The sequence below is a fragment of the Perognathus longimembris genome, chromosome 20 (genome assembly GCF_023159225.1).
Source record: "Perognathus longimembris pacificus isolate PPM17 chromosome 20, ASM2315922v1, whole genome shotgun sequence".
NCBI lineage: Eukaryota > Metazoa > Chordata > Mammalia > Rodentia > Heteromyidae > Perognathus > Perognathus longimembris.
The window spans coordinates 44,343,961-44,359,302 of NC_063180.1; positions in this window are offsets into that span (position 1 = coordinate 44,343,961).

The window sequence follows — 15,342 nt, forward strand, 5'->3', positions numbered from 1 at the left end:
ATGGGGGGGGGGTGCTGCTCAGGGGAGGGGGGCCCCACACACGGCCCCCCAGCTCCTCCCCTGCTTCCTATCCTGCATATCTAAAAGGAGCACCGTCTGGCACCGGTCCCCCCCCACCCCAGCCTGACACATTAGTGGCTGACTAAGTGGTAGCTAAAAGCTCCCAGAATAACCGGGAGTTTGGGCCGGGGAGGGGGCGCGGGGCAGGGAGGACGAGGCCCCGAGGCAGAGCTCGCTCCACCGGACGGACGGGAAACACAACCAGGCCGCCCCTCGCCACCCCATCTCAACCCGGCGGCCCAAGACCGACCCCAGGGCCCAGCTTTCGCCCCAGCCAGGCCCGAGGTCGGGGAGACAGCGGGCCCAGGACCGCGAGATCGGGTGTGATTGCTTGGGGGTGGGGGGGGGACCGGGGACGGGCCGCCATCGTGCCCTCGGGACCAGGGACAAGTGGGCCCGGCCTCTCTGCGGGGTGGGGGTTCCCCGAAGCAGGCTGGGCAGAGCCTCCCCCCCCCCCCCCGTTGTTCTGCATTCACTTGGGTCTGGGCGTCCCCCGCGATCTGGCGCGGCGGGGCCTCCTTGCTTGCGAGCGAGCGAGGAAGGCGGGGCGATCTCCCCTCTGACCCAGTCACCCCGCAGGCTTCGGGTGCCAACGCGGAGCCCTCGGCGAGTGGGGGCGACAATGGCAGGAATGCGGGCCAGCCTGGCAGCCAAGACTGGGGCGGCCCGGGACGGGGGTGGGGGACCAGCCATGTCGGCAAGGAGCCCTGGCCCACGGTGTGGTGCCACGGGGCCACGCAGCCAGGCCCTGGCGCGACAGGTCACACGCTGGCAGGAAGGGCCAAGAAGGCCCCACGCAATGCCTGCAGACGCCCGCCCGCCCCTCCAGGGGTGAGCAAGGCAGAGGGGAGGAAACCCAAGCAGCCACCAGGCCCACGAGGCCCAGAGAGCAGAGGGGCTGTGACACTGGAGCCAAGACGCACAGCGTCATTCAACTGTGATTCCCCGGGGCCACTCTGTGTGTGTGTGTGTGTGTGTGTACGTGCGTGTGTGCACACAACACCAGTACCGGGGCTTGAACTCAGGGCCTGCAGCTCTTGTTAAGCTTTTTCACACTCAAGACTAGCTCACCCCTGTCATCCTAGCCACTCAGAAGGCTGAGATCGGAGGATCAAGGTTCAAATCCAGCCAAGGCAGGGAAGTCTGTGAGACTCTCATTTCCAACGAGCCAGCAAAAAGCCGGAAGTAGGGGTGTAGCTCAAGTGACAGGGCACCAGTTTCGTTGTTGTCATTGTTGTGCCAGTCCTGGGGCTTGAACTCAGGGCCTTGGCACTGTCCTTTAGCTTGTTTTTGCTCAAGGCTGGCCCGTCTGCCTCATTACGGCTTTCCTGCCCGGGCTGCTTTCACTCGGAAGACCTTCAGCTCTCAGCCTCCCGAGGAGCTGGGACTACAGGTGTGAGCCACTGGCGCCTGACCGGGAATGCCAGCTGGGAAGAGCCGAGCCGAGCAGGCTTCTGGGCCTCAGTGGGAAGACAAGCCTGGCACGGAGCCCGGCGGGAGGGAGGAGGCACCGCGCCAGAGACCAACACCACGACTTTATCTTCCACCACCAAGCGGGGGGGCCAAGGTCAGCAGGCCGGCCCTTCAGACGGCGTGGGCAGAGGGGCCGGGCCCGCTCGGCGGCCCCAGGGCGAGGGTGGGGAGCAGGCAGAGGGAAGGGGGGGCAGGACCCACAGCCCGGGACCCCGCCTGCCAGCCCCGCTGCTCAGGAGGCTGAGATCCGACAACCCCCCCCCCGCCGTAGTGTCGGCCCCCCAAGAGCCCCCACCACCTCCCCAGCCTCCCGGGGCCTGATCGCACGTCCAGGCGCGGGCGGGATGGGGGGGGAGGGTCCCCCGAGAGGCTGGCTCAAAGCCCAAGGCCCAAGGCAGGGTGGTGCGGGAGGCACTGCGGGCTCCGCTTAATCCCAGGCTGCTGTGGTGGTTAAACCCAGATTAGCCTGAGCCATGACACGGATCAGCCTGCCCCGGAGACCCGCAGGCGGCCAACCCGGGGAGGCCCGCGGGGCTGGCTCAGCCCAGCAGCTTTGCAGACGGGACAGAGAGCTCAGGGCAGGGGGAATCGGGGCCTTGCTGGGCGCCGGTGCCTCAGGCCCGTCATCCCAGCTACTCGGGAGGCCGAGGTCTGAGGATCGCAGTTCAAAGCCAGCGCGGGCAGCCGGGTCCATGAGACTCTCATCCCCAACGAGCCACCAGAAAACCAGCAGTGGCGCTGCGGTTCAAAGGGGTGGAGCTGCCAGCCTTGAGCAAAAAGGGGTCGGGGCAGCGCCCAGGCCGGGAGTTCAAGCCCCACCACCAACAAAAAAATAAAATAAAGAACCTGGGGGCTGGGAAGGTGGCTTCGCGGTGGAGCGCTTGCATTGCACGCATGAAGCCCTGGGTTCGATTCCTCAGCACCACACATGTATAGAAAAAGCCAGAAGGGGCGCTGTGGCTCAAGTGGCAGAGCAAAAAGAAGCCAGGGACAGTGCTCAGGCCCTGAGTTCAAGGCCCAGGACTGGCAAAAAAAAAACAACCCACAAAAAAACCTGGGCTTAGCTGAGGGCTGGCTATGAAAAAGGCCTCTAGGAACCCCACTTTTCAGACAGGCCCAAAGGCAGCCAGAGAGCCTCTCCAAGGTCCAAGAGCGGGGCCAGCCGCAGACGCAGGCAGAGGTGCGGGCCTGACTGTAGTCTTCGCCATCTCCAGGCCTCGGTCCCGTCCCCCCCCATCTGGGGACGGTGTGGCTGAACCAGGTGGCGGGTGACATTTCTCTCCTGACGCCACGAGCTCTGCACCCTCAGGCCTGCGGCTTGAGGTCGCCGAGAGACCGCTGGGGGAACTGAGAAAGAACACAGTGCTCCGGCCGGCGGAACGGAGGGGGAGGAGGGGGGTGGATGGGGTGCGCAGGGGGGGCGCCCCAGGCCGTGCTGGGGGCCGGGAAGTCCAGGATGGCTGGGCGCCCCCATCTTCCAGCCCCCCCTTTCTTTCCAGGGTGGGGTACACCTGACAGCCAGCCCCCCACCCCCGTGCCAGGGCCAGAGAAGGGGGCCCTGTGCTCAGCGGGGGGGGGGGGTGCGGGGGAGGCCACGGGCCGCCAGGGACAGCCGGGCCTGGCCAAAAAAGGAAAAGCCGAAGCGGAAGGGGAAGTGGTGTCAGCCGCTAGTGACACACCAGCCACCTGGGGGGGGGGAAGCAGGAGGAGGGGGACGGGGGCCGGGGGCCAGGGGGCCAAACGCTCCCGCTACCCTGCCCCCCCCACAAAGAGGGGCCCAGGGCTGCCCCCACGGGGGTGGGGGGAGGGACCCAGGTTCTAGGATGGGGGAGGTGGGCGTGGCCAAAGCGCCTCCCCCCTCCCCTCCCCCACGTCAGAGGGGAGGGCGGGGGCTAGAGCACCTCTCCAGGGAACGCCCGGGGCTCCCATCAGGAGAGCAGCCCTGGTCCCTGCCACAGGCCCGCCTGTCACCCCAGCTACTCCGGAGGCCGGGACCCAACCCAGGCCAACGAAGCCAGAAGAGTGACTGGGGCGGGGGGGGGGGGGGGAGCTCTAGCCTGGGGTGAAAAGGCTCAGGGCCGCACCTAGACCTGAGTTCAAGTTTCAGTCCAAGAAGAAGAAAACTCGTTTCCAGACCCGAGTTGACGCAACACCTGTGTGTCTGTCCCTCTCTCTGTCTTTCTTTCCAGCCTCTGTCTTTCTGAGACCTCATCTCCTCTCTAGAGTCCTCAACACAAGTTTGTTTGGTTTGGGGGTTTCTGTGTGTTTTTGTCAGTCACGGGGCTTGAACTCGGGGCTGGGCTCTTTCCACTCAAGGCTAGGCCTCGACCCCTTGAAGCCATAGCTGCCCTTCCAGTTCTCTGGTTGTTGACTGGAGGTAAGAGTCTCACGGCCTTTCCTGCCCAGGCTGGCTTTGAACCGAGGTCCTCAGATCTCAGCCCCCTGAGTAGCGAGGATGACGGGCGCTTGGCTTGGCCACAAGTTTTGGGGTCTGAAATCCTGTCCTTCCTCCCATCCCCTCCCTTCCCCCGGCCCATCCATCCCCCTGTCCTCCTAGCTTTTCAGCCCCGCCATACTGTCCAAGTTTATCTGCTCAGCCCCCCCCCGCCCCCCCCCCCGGCACAAGGGGCACCCACGTATCTGGTTTTCCATCCAAGAAAGCCCAGACCCAGAGCACAAACTTGGCCCCAGAAAACACAACGCCTACCCTCAGGCCACAAGCCAATGCACTTCCCCAAGTGACGCCCAGCCATTATGACTCAAAGATTTTCCCTGACCTCCCAGGTGCCAATTACTCAGAAACTGGTGCTGTGTGTGTGTGTGCGCGCGTGCACGCACGCGTGAGTGTGCCCGTGCCCAGGCTCAAACTCAGGGCCTGGACGCTGTTCCGTAGCGCTGTTCCACTCCAGACTGACGCTCTACCCCTCGGTCCCCGGCTCCGCTGCCCGCGCCTGGGCGATTCCTCGTAGCTGAGAGTCTCGCTGACTTGGGAAAGTCCCCCTGCACCGGCTTTGAACCCAGATCCTCAGATCTCGGCCTCCTGACTCACCGGGGTGACGGGCGGGAGCCCCCAGCTCATGAGCTTAGAATCTGCTGAGATCTGAACAGGCCACTGGGTCTCCGGCCCCGCCCGGCTCGCTCCACAGAAGCGGAGATCCTGAGCCTCATCGCGGTCTCTTCAGGCATTTGGGGGAAACTGAGGCTCGGAGTCACACACAGCCCAAGCAGGCCAGAACCCGGTGGTTTCCCATCATCACCCGTTTGTGTCTACCCTCCACCCGGGGTCATCTTAGACCTCTAGGGCAGCACCCGACAGGCCAAACGCAGAGCCGTGGCACCGGTGGTGGAGTGCCAACCTCGAGCAGAAATGATGTGGGGGGGGGGTTAGTGCGCAGGCCCCGAGTTCAAGCCCCACGACTGGCCTCCCCCCCCCCGCCCCCGGGAAAGAAATAACGTTTCTGGGGCCATCACCCAACCTTCCCCAAAGCTTAGGAAATTCCCCCTTTCCTCCTGGGGACCGCCCGCCCCCCCCCCGCCCGCCCGCCCCACTCTTCCAGGGGGAAGTTCACCTTAAAGGTGATAAATACGAAGTCCCCCCACGGGGCCAAGGATTTCCACTGGAAAGGCTGATGCTTGGGGAGCCCAGCGGTGACCTCATCCCCAGGAGGAGGTGACACCCCCCCCCCAGGGAGTGGCCTCCCCAGCAGCGGCCAAAACAATAACATCCTGTTGTTTAATTGGACCAGGGAGGGCAGAACCGGCTGGGCAGGTAAGGGCTGGAGACTGCTTTTCCTCTGAGGGGAGGGGGGAGGGCTGCTTTAGCTTCTGACCTCTGACCTCTGACCTGAGGAGGGGGTCAGGACCTGCCTGTGACCACAGCCATCAGGCTGGGGGACCCCAGACCTCCGGATTCCGGCAAGCTCCGAGAGGCAAAGACGCAGGGCAGAGCTCAAGGACACCGGGCGGCTCTACGCCGACACGACCTTTGTCAGACGGCAGAGAACAGCGATCACCCCAACAAAGACAGGAGGGGACTCCCCCCCCCAGACCCCCAGCTCGAAATCTTCCCCCTAAAGCTCAGGGGTCCAAGTGGCAGAAAATAAAGAACTCTGCCAGGCGCGGGGGGCTCATGTCTGTCACCCCAGGTACTCGGGAGAGGCGGAGATCCAAGGATCAAAGGTTCAAAGCCAGCCGGGGACAGCAAAGTCCTTGAGACTCTTTATCTCCGATAAAAACGACTTGGGAAAAAGCCGGAAGTGGCGCTGCGGCGCAAGCGATAGAGCACTAGCTTTGAGTTAAAAAAAGAGAACACCCCGAAACTCAGGGGCAGCGCCCAGGCCCCAAGTTCGAGTCCCAGGACCACACGCGCACACGCACGCGGGCACACACACACACACACACACAGAACTTTCTATATGTATTCCGTGACGATACTTGTCCTGATTCCCAAGTAAAGTTGCAGCCTCCACCTTGCAGAGAGAGAACCGGCGTGGGAGGCCCGGTGGGGCCCCCGCCCCCCCCCCCCCCCCCCCGCCCAACTCCTGGCTTCACCCTTCCCAAGCTCGGCCCTGCCCCATGCCATGTGCCACCCCGCAGGGGATGGGCGACAGCTGTCAACCGGGCACACGGTCACCAGCTGGGGGGGGGGGCAGGTGCGTGGCGGAGCCTGTCTGGTCGGTGGGGACACCTGGCTCTCCCTCACAGACTATCCTTAACTGGGACCCTCCCCCCCCCCGTGGGGTGGGCGTGGGTCAACAGTCAATACCAGGGTGGGCAGTGCGGGCGGGCGGCCAAGATGGGGGGGCGGAGGGGAGGCGGGGAAAGTGGGCAGGAAGGCTGGGGAGCAGCTGGAAGTGGCCTCAGGGTGGAGACTAAGTGCCCGCGCTGCGGCGGCATGCATTAAACACTCGCCGAGGGTGTGCATTAAGTGTGTGGGAGGGAGGGGTCACGGGGAGGGGTTCAGGGTGAGGTGAGCGCACACCCCAAGGTGGGGGGGGGGAGGTGATTCCAGAGCGCTGATAAGGACCATGTGTTCCCTTCTGGGGCAGCTCGTGTTTGCAATGTGGCGCGGGGATAATAGCCGGGGACTGAGGCAACTTGCGAGGCTCGGGGAGGGGCTGGCACGACTCGGGGCAGTGCGGAGTCCGCGGAGAATCGGGGCTGGGGGGGACCCGGGCCCCCCTGCCCCCCCCCCGCCCCCCCCGCCCCGCCCGCGCGGGGGCGGCCGCTGCCCGGTGACCTTGGGCGAGTGGCGCGGGCTGGCGCTGCGGCAGCCCCGGTGGGGCCGCCCGGTGGCCGGCGCGCGGCTCCCCGCGTCCCCTCGGCTAAGAATACCTGCCCCAGATTCGGCCGCGGGCCCGCGCCGCGGCCCCCGGGCCCCCGCCGCGCCCCGCCGAGGGGACCCCGGGCGCGGGGACGGCGGGCGGGCGGGCGGGCGGGGCGGGGCGGGGCGCCGGGGTGCAATGCAGCTTCCCGTCCCGCGCACCGGCCCCGGCGCGGGGCCCCCGGGCGCCCCGATCCGCCGGGGACGCACGGGCTGCGCGCCCGCCGCGGCCTCGCCCCGCCCGGGGGCTCGGACCCCCCCCCCGCGCCCGCCCGCCCGCCCGCCGCCCGCGCCCACCTCGGGGGCCCGCGCCACGTGCGGGCCGGGGGTGCGGCCGGGCGGCCCGGCCCTGCGGGACGGCGTGTGCCCGGCGCCCGCGCGCCCCCCTCCCGCCCGGCCGCGCTCCGGGCCGGGGCGGGCGGCGGGGTCTTTGTTCCCGCAGCCCCGAGCGCCGCGGCGGCGGCGGGTCCGCCCCGCACCCCCAGCCCGGCCTGGAGCGCGGCCCGCGCCGCGGAGGGCGCGAGCCCGGGTCCCGCGTGGAGGACCCCGCAGGGGAGGCCCGAGGGGGCGGCCCGCGCCCGCCCGCCCGCCCCGCCCGCCCCGCCCGGCCCCGGGCGCTGCGGCTCCGCACTTGGCGCGACTCTGAGCCGGGGGAGGGCGGGGGGGGGGGGCGCGGGCCGCCCCGACCGGCCGCGCGCTGCGGCGCCGCACCCCGCGCCGCACAGGTGCGCGCGCACTCACCCCGCACACGCGCGCGCGCTCCCCGCGCCCACGTGCACACGCACCCCCCGCGCGCGCACACGCGCCGTCCCGCACCCCCCGCGCGCGCACACGCGCACCCACACACACGTGCATACTCACACGCGCGCACCCCGGCCCGGGGCCCGCGACCCCCGCCGCCGCCGCCGCGCCGCGCGCTCCCCGGGCGGCACCGCACACCGCCCGCCCGCCCGCCCCGCCTACCTCTCCAGACCGTGGCGATGCGGGGTCCGCTCCGCGGGTGGCTCCGCGCGGGGGTCCCCCCGAGCAGCAGCAGCAGCAGCAGCGGCGGCAGCAGCGGCCCCGGCCCCGGCCCCGAGCGAGGCACCGGGCTGGGGACGCGGGCGCGCGGCGCGCCGGGGGCGGCTCGTCCCGGAGGCGGCGGCGGCGGCGGCGGCGGCGTCATCCCGCGGCCCCGGAGCCACCGCGGCCGGCGAGCAGCCGAGACTGAGCCGGCGCCCGGCCGCGGGCTGAACCAGGCGCCGGGGGGCGGAGCGAGCGAGGCCTGGCCCCGCCCTCCCGCCCGCCCCGCCCCGCCCCGCCTCCCCAGCTCCGGGGCGCGGGGAGGGGGGAGGGGGGGACCCCGGGGCCGCCCGCCGCCCAGCCCGCCGCCGGCCGCGATCCCGCTCCTCCCCGGGTGCCCCCACCCCAGCTCCCCAGCCCGCTCCCGGCGGGGGGGGGGGGTGGCGATCCTCCACCCGCACCCCGGAGGGCGGCCCGGCCCGCCCGGCCCAACTCCCGCCAAGTGATCTGTGTCTCAGAACTTCCCGGGTGGGGGGGCCACCCCCCCTCCCCACCTGGAGCAGGGGGCGGGCCCGCACAGCACCCCAAGATTGCGTCCCTGTGTGTGTGAGAACACGGGGATTTTCTCTCCCTCCCTCCCCCCCCCCCCATCTTGGCCTGGCTCCTTCCCCTCCCTCTCCTTTCTCCTCCTTCCCCCAGCCAGCAGCCTTCTGGGCCGCCTCCCCAGCCAGCTGGTGTACGCTCGGGAAAAAAAAACCCTAAACTCATTTCCATGTGAGCCCAGGGGGATATAATTAGGAAGGCCCCTTCCCCAAGTGGAGAGGGAAAACATCCTGCACCCCCTCCACCCCCCCCATACCCTCCCTGTCCAGGAGAGCTGGGCCGAGCCCCTGGAGGGCTTGGCTGGTCCTCCCGCAGGGCCTGGTGGAGACCTAGCCCCCGCCAGGCCGCTTGGAGAGGAGGCCGAGCCAAGGGGAGGCAGCAGCTCGCTACCGCTGCCGGGAGGTTTGACCTTCAGAGCCCACAGATCGAGCCTTGATGTGCGCACTGCAGACATCAGCAAAGACGCCGGGCACCGTGCCCTGGCCCCGGCGCAGTGTCTGCCCGGCCCCACAGCCAAGGAAGTGCTGCTTCCAGGAATTTTAGCTTCCTCCCCATTCCACATTTTGCTTCTAACTGTCCTCTCCTGTTTTCCTGAGGGTCCCCCCCCCAGCTCCCCCCCTCCCCACAAGGTACCCTAGAAAGCTGAGAAAGTGGAATTCAATATTCCCAGAATTCCAGAGAGAGAGCGCGAGCGTTCGCCCGCGCCCACAGGGCTTTCCCAGGTTCCTGATGGGGGTGGGCAAAGCGGGCAGCCCCCCCCCCCCCGCTCCAGGCCTGCGCTTGAGTCTGAGGCCTGAAGCCAGCAGCAGCGTAATGGGGCACTAGCACACTCAGACAAGGTTAGCATGGCCTGGCCTCACAATCCCGTTTGGGGTCCGCGAATCCCCCGACTGGACAAGCACAGCCCCCAGTGTCTTCCCTGTGTTTGGAACGTTAAGACGAATTAAGAACTGCTGGCTCAAACCAGTCATCCTAACTACTCAGGAGACCGAGATGTGAGGATCGCAGTTCAAAGCCAGCCTGGGCGGGAGAGTCTGTGAGACTCATCTCCAATGAACCTCCAGAAAACTGCACGTGGCTCTATGGCTTAAATGATAGCCTTGAGAGAAAAAAGAAAAAGCTCAGGGACAGCACCCAGGCCCCCGGTTCAAGCCCTGCGACTGACCCAATAAAAAAAACACACACACAAAACAAAACCAAAACCGAAGAAGCAAACATATTCATAATAAAAATGTTACCCACATGCACAGACTCAGCGCAACCCACACACACACCCGCACACCCTCCCTACATTCCCACATTTTCTTCTCTTCTCCCAGAGAGAAGCAGAGCTCTGGATCAGAGGAGAAACTGAGACACAAGGGGCGAGAGGGATCCCGACCCCCGGGTCAGATGGAAAAGGCTGGAACCCACCTGCCAAGCCTGGCTTTCTGCCTCTGAGCACGGTTGCCAGCCCCGCTCATTGCCACAGGCCACATTTCCTCACCTGACTCCTCCTGCGTTCTCACAACCACCAGGAGAGACGGGCGCTGCACTTGGCTCCCACGTGCAACGCCCTTTGCAAACTGGGAAACTGAGGCACGGAAAGATGGCTGCACCCGCATCACGGGCTGCTCAGAGGCTGTGGGGGACCCTCCCTCGGGGGCGGCCCCTCGACCTGCTGTCCTCCATCTGTGGCTTCAGTCCGGGTCCATTTGACCCTCGGGGGGACGCGGACAGGGCCCAGGCCGCCAGGGCCCAGGCTCAGCCTTCCCAGCAACAGAACAATGAATGCAAAGGAGGAGGGGACAAGGCCAAGGAATGTCGTTTTCTGAGCTTGGTGTTGGGGGGGGGCGGGGAGCACCATCCTTTCCTCAAGCCCGCCAACCTGGGCACAAAGGGCCCGGGGCAGATGGGAGTCTGCTCCCAGATGGCCGTAGGCAGCAGCTCTGTTGGAGAAAGGCAGCTCGACTATCGGGCCAGACAAGGGACCAGGGACGGGCGGCGAATGTCGGGGCGCCAACTTTTCTGCCCTAGGCAGAGACGCTGGTACCTTTCTCTAGGTGAATTTTCATTTGATTGGCCGTGGCCTAAATTGCTAAGAGCTAAGTGCGTGCAACCATGTGAAACTATAACACCACTCCGCTTCCACAGGGCAAGCCGGGCTCTGGTGGCGGCTCCCGCCTATCATCCCAGCTGCTCAGGAGGCTGAGATCTGAGGATCATGGTTCAAAGCCAGCCCAGGCGGGAAAGTCCATGAGACTCTGATCTCCAATGAAGCCCCCCCCCCCCCCCGCAAAAAAAAAGCAAGAAGTGGAGCTATGGCTCAGAAAGTTCCAGGATGGCTGGGTGCCGGTGCTCACGCCTCTCATCCTATTTGCTCAGGAGGCTGAGATCTGAGGATCAAGGTTCGAAGCCAGCCTGGGCAGAGGGAAGAGATTCTTATCCCCAAGTAACTAGTCAGACAAAGCCACAAGTAGCACTGTGGCTCAAGAGTGCTAGCCTTGAGCACAGAAAGCTTAGAGACAGCACCCAGGCCCTGAGTTCAAGCCCCTGGACTAGCAAAAAAAAAAAAATCCACAGGGGATTGACAGAGAGAGAGAGAGAGAGAGAGAGAGAGAGAGAGAGAGAGAGAGAGAGAGAGAGAGGGATAGAGAGAGGCACTGGTGTACTCTCTCGGGGTCCCGGGCTCACCTGGCTTGGGCTTGTGGCGAAAGCGCCACCTAGCGTCCAATCCCGAGCAGCCGAGTCTAACAGACTAGACACTGACGATTCCTAAAGCGTTCTGGAGCTTTAAAACGCCTCCCTCCCCGCCCCCCCGTCCAAGCCCCAGGTCCTTCTCCAAGCTTCCATGCTCAGAGCCCGAGGCCTGGGGCCGAGCCTCTGCATCCCGTGGAAGTCACAAGGAGCCTGCCGTGCTCAGCAAGAGCCTCTGACTAGAGGAGGCTGGTCCCCGGCAGGTCCCGGGTTGGACAGTACGTTCCCTTAGCCAGTGCTGCGCCCCGGGGCCAGGCCTCAGTTCTCCAGATGACAGTGAGAGAGAGAGAGGGGGGGGGAGAGGGAGAGGGAGGAGAGAGAGAGAGAGGAGCCAAAGATCTCCTGGTGCATCTAGAACAAACAGTCCTACCTTCTGCATTTCCTGGGACCTTGAAACGGGGGTGGGGTGGGGTGGGGTTTGTTCTCACCCAGAGCCGGGCCCTGGTGGCTCCCACCTGTCATTCTGCCTACTCAGAAGGCTGAGATCTGAGAATCGTGGCTCAACTCCAAGCCAGCCGTGGCAGAAAAGCCCATGAGACTCCTATCTCCAATTAACCAGCAAAAACAACAACTAAAGCGAAACAGAAAGTGGAGCTGTGGCACAAGCAGTAGAGTACCAAGGGACAGACCTTGAGTTCAAGCCCCAGGCGTTGGTGGCTCAGGCCTGTTGTCCCAGCTACTCTGGAGGCTGAGATCTGAGGGTTGCAGTTTTTTTGTTTTGTTTTGTTTTGCCAGTCCTGGGCCTTGGACTCAGGGCCTGAGCACTGTCCCTGGCTTCTTCTTGCTCAAGGCTTGCACTCTGCCACTTGAGCCACAGCGCCACTTCTGGCCATTTTCTATCTATGTGGTGCTGGGGAATCGAACCCAGGGCTTCATGTATGCGAGGCGAGCACTCTACCCCTAGGCCATATCCCCAGCCCCGAGGGTTGCAGTTTGAAATCAGACCAGACAGGAAAGTCCATGAGACTCTTATCTACAATAAATTATCCAAAAATCCAGAAGAGGAGCTGTGGCTCAAGTGGTAGAGCCCCAGACACACACACACACACACACACACACACACACACACACACACACACAGAGTCCAGCCTGGGAACCAGGGCACACTGCCCACCTTGCTGAGTTCTGACACAGCCTCTTCCCCTAGACAGATGCCCTAATCACTCAGGAATCTCCAAATCGCACCGTGTCTAACTTTTCTTTCATAAATACAACCTGTCATGGACCTAGAGTTCAACTCCTTTTTTTGTTTTGCTTTGCCAGTCCTGGGGTTTGAACTCAGGGCCTGAGCACCGTCACTCTGCCACTTGAGCCACAGCGCCACTTCTGGCCTTTTCTATCTACATATGTGGTGCTGAGGAATCGAACCCAGGGCTTCACATATACGAGGCAAACACTCTACCACCACGCCATATTCCCAGCCCAGTTCAACTCCTTTGAAATCTCGTTTGTCAGGACAAATAGCCCTACTTCTAAATGGGATTCTCCACAGGCTTTCACGGAAGTCTCTCTAATCTCATGTTGACTTCTAAAATATGATCATTCACTCAGTTAACATACGGGTCTGTGTGCACTAGTATGAGAGCGTGAACTCAGGCTGTGGGAACTGTCCCTTAGCTTTTTGACTCTATCACCTGAGCCACAGCTCCACGTCTGGCATCTTGATGGCTGACTGGAGATAAGACTGTCATGGATTTTCCTGCCCTGGCTTTGAACCCTGATACTCAGATCTCAGCCTCAGGTCCTGAGCAGCTAGGATGACAGGCGTGAGCCACCAGTGCCTGGCCTGGGTTCCTGTGTCTCTTGATAGGCTTCATCTAGAATGTTCCCCAGCCCAGCTGCGAGGGCCTGGCATCTGAGGAACACATTGTCAATCCTCACTTATATAAATAGCAAAGTTAAAAAAAAGAAAAAAAAGCCCAAGCAGGACACGTCTGGGGCTCCCTGAAGTTGGGTGGTATGAGGGAAAGTGACGGAAACCTCTAGGCCGACTTCAGGGCCTGCTGACCAAGCTGCCGCTTCCAGAATGAGGACTTAGTGACCTCCACGGCCCAGGTGGCTAGCACAGTGCCCAGGCCCCACGGTGAGAGCATCAGGGGTCTTGTGGCTGGTACCCTCACCGGGCTTGCGAAAGGCTGGATGCTCTGATGGTCTCTACCAGCCGGTCATTCGCCCAGGTTGTCATGAAGAACCCCTGACCACTGACATTGATTTTATATAGTCTTTTTTTTTTCTTTTTTTGCCAGTCCTAGGGCTTGGACTCAGGGCCTGAGTGCTGTCTGTCCCTGGCTTCCCCCCCCCCACCCCGCCCCCTCAAGGCTAGCACAGTCGAGCCACAGTGCCCACGTCTGGCTTCTTCTGCGTATGTGGTGCTGAGGAATCGAACCCAGGGCTTCATGCATGTGAGGCGAGCGCGCGACCGCGAAGCCACACTCCCAGGCCTGAGATGGTTCTTGTGGGTATTGAGTTCATTGCCTGGCGCAGAAGGTACCTGGTAAATGAAAGCCTTGTTGTGATTTTGCCAAGGTGGAGGGGTCGTTGAGGAAGGCATTTCAAGCGTGCAGGGAGTCGAACTCCATCACTAGTGATGGCACAGTCTTCTGGAGAAAGATAAGGCTGGGTCTAAGGAAGCCAGGGCACAGCTGAGCTGACCTGAACCCAGACCGAGCTCTCAGCTGGGGGGGGGGGGGAGGGGGGGACCCCAAACTGTTGGAAACTCCGAAAAAAGCCAGCAGAGAAGAAGCCTTGGATAAAAGCCCCCAACAGCTTTGCCAAACGTCAGGCTCGCCAGACGGGAGCTGCCAAGGCCTGCGGCAGAGGAAACCAAAAGCCACCCGAGGGCAGGCATGGAGGGGCGGAGGGGGCCCGGCCCGCGGGCCCTGCGAGCGGCCCAGCCCAGCCCGGGCAGCCCAGCCAAGTTCCCAGTTATATCAGGAGAGAGGATCTGTGCTGAAAACTCGCCCATCTCGGCATATTTGCATATTCTATTTCGGGGTCTCTCTCCTTTTTTTCTTCTTCTTCCCTTCCTCCCCTTTAGCTTCCTAGGCAAGTTCTCGTGATCCATTCCAAGTTCACCTCTGCTGAACTTGAGAGCTTCTCGCACCCCGTCTCCCCCTCAAACCGCCGCCTTCTGCCCGGCCGGCCGGCGTCTGCAGAGCTCTGCCCTCCCTCCGCCCCCCCCCCCCCCAGGGCAGGCTTTTGACCTCTGCCTCCAAGGTCAAGGAGGCACCCGTCAAGGTCAAGGCAAGCCCTTCCCTTACTAGGTTCACCTGTCCTCGCCACCACTGACCTCGCCCTCCTTTCCAGATCCTTCCATCCCTCCACTTCGGTGACATCTTTTCCAGAAGTAGGCTCCTCATCTCCCCCGCCCCCCCATCTGTCTCTCCCCCGTCATGCCTTCCTGTAGCCTTAACTCCTTGGTGGGTATCCTCTTTCCTCCATTTCCCTGAAAAGCTAGAATTACCTTAGCCAAGGAAACAGGGCGAGCCTTGAGTACAGAACTTCCTGGCGGCGGCGGTCTCTACTGGAGGACCCCAAGTCTCCCCTCCCCCGCCCCCATCGGGTCCATCCTTCTTCACACTTCTCTTCCTCCGCCCCCCCACACCCCCCCTCCAGCTCCGGAGGTCCCCGCCATCTGGAGACGGAGAACCTTCTAAGTGGCGGCCTACGGGCCTCACCTCCCACCGCTCGGCCTCCACACAGCTGCCAGCTCGAATCTCACACGCCCAGCAGGCCCCACCCTGCCCACAGCCATTCCAGGGGTGCTTGGGGTGTGTGTGTGTGTGTGTGTGTGTGTGTGTGTGTGTGTGTGTGTGCACGCACGCATGTGTTGATCCTAGGCCTTGGACTCTGGGCCTGGGCTGGGTGCTGTCCTTAAGTTCCTTTTGCTCAAGGCTAGCGCTCTACCACTGGCGCCACAGCACCACTTTTTTGGGGTGGGGGGGGGAGGAGAGGAGATTCGAAGGACTTTCCTGCCCCAGGGGCTGACTCTGAACCTCAGCCCTTTAGCCTCCTGAGTGGCTGGGATTACGCCTGTGAGCCTCCGGGGCCAGTCCAGTGACCTTCCTAAAACACACTCTCTTCCGTGGGTGAAATTCTGACTCCCTAGCCGCCACCCCTTCCCCCACCCCCCGCGGCCTTTGGGG